Below are 5,058 nucleotides of genomic sequence, written 5' to 3'. Positions count from 1 at the left end.
GGGGAACGGGGAGGGAGGGGAAAAATGAACTGATGCCAGGGGCTTAGGTGGAGAGCAAATGTTTTGAGAATGATGAGGGCAATGAATGTACAAATGTGCTGTACACAATTGATGTATGTATGGATTGTGATAAGAGTTGTATGAGCCCCTAATAAAACGATTAAAAAAAGAAACAAACAAAAAAAAGAGTTATCTAACAACAACAAAAATAGAAAATGATGATGGCAACATATGTACAAATGTGCTTGACACAATGGATGTATATATAGATTGTGATAAGAGCTGTACGAGCCCCCAATAAAAGGATTTAAAAATAAAAGGTGGGTGGAAACCATCAAACTGTCCGCCCACAGACAATCAGTGGATCAGCTCAACGGGGTGCAGACACACCGTGGCACCCTCCTCCACTGCAAGGCCAAAGTTATGTCAGGATGCATGCAGGGAGGAACCTTGGTGACCATCGAGGGAAGGAAGTCAGCAATGAAAGGACAAAGCCAATTTGTCTCCGGAGAAGTACACCCGGCATGCTCTTAAAGGCGAAGATGGCAACACTGTGAAGGTGTTAGTAGGAGGGACCAGTCCTGGGGGCCAGCATGGTTGGTAGAAAGATAACAAAAGAAGAAGAGGAAGGAGAAGACCCTCAGTGAGATAGACTGAGGCAGTGGCTGTCACAAAGGGCTCGGACATGACAGTGGGAGGATGGTGCAGGAGCAGGTAGTGTTTGATTCTGCCGTATGGTGGGTAGCTATGACTCTAACCCCATTTGATGGCCCCTGGCTAAAAGGAAATATGGTATGAGCTTACTTATGTGCACTAAGTGACTATATAGAAACCAAAGGTTATTTGTGGCCGTCAGGTGGGATGGTTAGATTTTATATCAGCTTGAACCTGCGTGAAAGTAGGGGTGGAGTTCAACTCGTCAATCCAATCACAGCCTGATGATGCCTCCTTGAGGGTGTGGTCTTTTTACCAGAGAGACACTGGGAACCTCTTTTTGCTCTTGGCCTTCGCCTTCCTTCTTACTTGGATTTTGTCTCTGCCTCCAAGGTCAAGTCCTGCAAGGCTCCCAATGACCTTGGGTCCCTGTGACTCTGCACTCACTGGCCTGTGATCTCCCCTCTCCCTGCTTCACCTTCTGCACCGTCAGCCTGCAGCTGGATGAGTGTGAAGAGGGCTTCAGCCAGCACCAGGACGTCCCCATGGACTGGAGTGGACTGGGCTGGGACGACTTCCTGATATGAACTTCTTTGCTTCTAAATGTCCAAGTTTTGTTTCTCTAGACAACACAGCCTACCACATCAGGGGTGGGAAAGGATCCCTGGTGGTGAGGTGATGAAGCACCCAGTTGCTAACCTATAGGTCAGTGGTTCAAACCCACCAGCTGCTCTGCGAGAGGGAAATGTGGCATTCTCCTTTCACAAAGACGTGTAGTCTGGTAAACTCTATGAAGCAGTTCTACCCTGTCCTGTAGGGAGCTACCTGAAAGTATTGGGGTGTGTGTGTGTGGTGTGGTGTGGGTATCAGGGTGGAGCAGAAGCTGGGGTCTAATAACAGTGGTGGAATAAATTGGGAAGGACAAAATGGCTGGACAACTTGAAGCATGTGATTGATGTGACTGGATTATTCATACATGCCAACACATACCCCAGTTCTTGACACGGGGTCAGTTTTACTATGCATGTTTTCAACATGCGCATCCTTTTACAAAAGCAGAGACATGCAATTCTGCCATGTCCCCAGAAGGGGGAGAATGAGACTATGGGTGGCCAGGCGTAGGGCCACTGCAATGAATTTGAATCCTTTTATTTTTAAAATCCTCACAGCATCTGCCTATGGTGACTGATAACGCCAACTTCGGTCACTGTCAACAGCGAGGACAGGAAGCTACCAGTTGATGTGGCCCGCCAGCCACTTAGGGGGCATGTCACACTGCTCCTGATTCTGGTCTCCAGGTGGAGCCTGGGGTTGAGGAGTCAGATTTACAACAGGGCTCTGGGCAGGATCCCCAGGGAGGGATCTCTGAGGATCAAGAGAAGTGTGACCCCTCTTCTCTTGCTCCTCAGAGAAGCAAGCAAGGCAGGACATGCATACACACGTACGTACACATGACACTGGAGAGGTAACAGCACACGTCCACAGTGTAAGTGAGAAAAAGCAAGATACAAAATGCCTGCTGCCTTTGAGTTGGTCCGGCGCATAGTGACCCTAAGGACAGGGTAGAACTGCCCTGCTGGGTTTCTGAGCAGCCATCTCGGTGGAACAGACCACCACATCCCTCCCATGGTGTGTTAAAACAAACAAAAGGAAACACACAGCTCACTGCCATTGAGTCACTTAACTCATGGCGACCCTTAGGAAAGGGGAGAATGCCCCTGTGACTCTTTTCAAGACTGCGGCTTTTTACGGGAGCAGAAAGCTGTATCTCTCTCCCAAGAAGCGGCCCGTGGCTTTGAACTGCTGACCTTGCGGTTCAAAGCCCAAGAACATGTAACCACTACGCCACCCATCGCCAACCTTTTGTTGGGTAGCCAAGCGCTTAACCACTGCTCCACCAAGGCTTCTCAAGATATAAGATAGGTTTTTTCTTTTTTTAATCATTTTATTGGGAGCTCTTACAGACATCATAACATTCCGTAGTTCAGTCACATCAGGGAGTATTGGACCATTGCTACCACACTCAGTCTCAAAACATTCTTGCTTCTTGAACTCCTTGGGATCAGCTCCCCTTTCTCCCTTCCCTCCCCTCTCCCTCCACAAGAACCCTTATTTTTATTTTTAGCCGCATCTTACACTATCCGATATATCCATTCACTACAATTCTATTGTTTGCTCCCCTTGAGTGAAGTCACACAGTCTCAGTGACATGGACCAGCGACCTCAACAGGGGGCTCCTTGGTGGCAAGTGTTGTGAGGCTGGTACAGGCCCAGGTGGTGTTTTGTTCTGAGTATGTAGCATAGCTGTGTTAGTCCGGGTTGACCTGAGAAACAAATTCATAAGACACTCAAATGTGTGGAAGAGAAAGTTTTATATAAAGAATAAGTGCATAACAAGGAAATATCCCAGCCCAGTCCAGATCAAGTCCATAAATCTAACATTATCCCATATGTCTGAGGCCAGTCTGCAAATTCCTCTTCAGATTCATGCAACACATGCAATGATGCCGAATGTAGGAAGATCCCAGGCTAGCGGGTGGAAAGTCTTGTGGATCCAGTGGCAGTGGAAACTTCTCAACCCTGGTGTGAGTCTCCACATGGCTTCTCCAGCTCCAGGGCTTTGGCTCCATCAGGGTAGATCCATGCGTCTTGTCAACAGGAATGTCTCGCAGGGAGAGAGTGTGTCCCACCTCTAGAGAGGAAGACCGGAGTTCCCAGAATCCTCGGGAGAGGGCCATGCCCACAGAGGCCTCATTGGCTGTGACCTGATTGACGGGCTAGACTCCACCCCTTCGTAAGTTGACAGATTATGTAACTGCCACAGTAGCTATTCGCCGAACCAGTGCTCATCAGTAGCAGAATACGTATGAAAAGATAAGAAGAGACACTAGCATGGAGATCAAAGTGATCACCAGCTGCAGAAGGGAGGTCAACGGCAATGGAAACCTCTCATCGGTTAAGAGCAGGGCTGCACATGCAATTAATGCAAGTGCTGTCAATACGTTGTGTCGAAAGTCTGAATCGGGACAAGTGTGTGATGGCTTTATTTGCAACAACTGTCACCGGAAAAGGCTGGGCCACTGCCTGCCACTGAATTTTTGCCACCGGTTCCCACACAGGCTTTTGGCGAGGAGAACGATGGCGTCATTTTGAGAAGGGTCACCGAAGAGACAGAGGGGAGGCTTCCTGGAACTGCCTCCTTTAAAGGGAGAACCAAAAAGCAAAATCACGGCCATCAGTCGATTCCAACTCAGCGACCTTACTGCATGGAGTCGGACTGCCTCTGGGCTTTCCAGGGCTCTAACGCTTGATGCAAGCATCAAGCCTCAGCTTTCTCGTGTGGAGCAGCTGGTAGGTTTGAACCATCAACCTTGTGGCTAGCAGTCCAAAACGTCACCCACTTAGCCACCAGGGGTCTTTAAAGGGAGAAAGGAGGGGATTTTTCTAAAATTGAAAAAGAGGGAAGTTTGGGGACGGAATATTAAAGGGGGAACCAATCTCAATGATTGACATAACCATACACTTCTCTATAGGGGGAAGAACAACAGAAAACATGGGGGAAGGGAGACAGTGGTCAGTGTGAGAGATGAAAATAATAATGTACAATCTATTGGGGGTTTATGAGGGTGCTGGGGAGAGGGGGGAGAAAAAAAAGATCTGTACCAGTGTACATCCTCTCTCTCTCTCTCTCTCTATCTCTCAGTGACTCTCTCTCTCTGTCTGCGTCTCTCACTCTTGGCGACTCTCTCTCTCTCTCTCTCTCTCTGTCTCTCTCTCTGCCACTCTGCGGGCCCCATCCACCTCTGCGGGATTCCTTGAGGTTTTGAAGGTCCTTGCCTACAACTGGGTCAAGAGCGGCTCTTCCTCCAGCCGCCACAGGGCGGCTCTGTGTTACCGCTGTCCCTGGCTCCCCAGGGGCCTTGCAGCCGGTTTTCCTTCCGGAGCCCCTTGTGGTTCTTGGGACAGACAGGTCATGGGAAAACAGGCCCAGCTTGGCACCCCGTTGGAATGCCAAAACAGGTCCCCACAGAGGGTTGAATAGGGGACTGGGAGGAGTTGTCGGAAACCAAGCAGCTCTCTGTGGAAAGCTAGGGGGAGGGAAGCCTTAGGATTCTGTAGATTCAGCTTCTGAATGACTTGGACCCCTCATGCCACTGACGTGTGTGTGTGTGTGTGTGTGTGTGTGTGTTGTAACTGTGTCTGTTGTGTGTGAGTGTGTGTTTGTGCTGGATGTGTGCTGAGAGAGTGTGTGCATGTGTGCGCGTGCTGTGTGTTTTTCCTGTTTTCAGGAATCTTTCTCCCAGATGGGAGCCCTCCGAGCTCAGCACTGGGAAGAGGGTCCCTGGTAGACAGATTGCGGGCCTCATTCAGGAGACAGCTGCACCAGGACTGGTGTAATCCGGG

This window comes from Echinops telfairi, unplaced genomic scaffold (genome assembly GCF_000313985.2).
Source record: "Echinops telfairi isolate 266 unplaced genomic scaffold, ASM31398v2 ScPeMD7_2573;HRSCAF=3158, whole genome shotgun sequence".
NCBI classification, from domain to species: Eukaryota; Metazoa; Chordata; class Mammalia; order Afrosoricida; family Tenrecidae; genus Echinops; species Echinops telfairi.
This window is presented reverse-complemented; position numbering follows the sequence as displayed.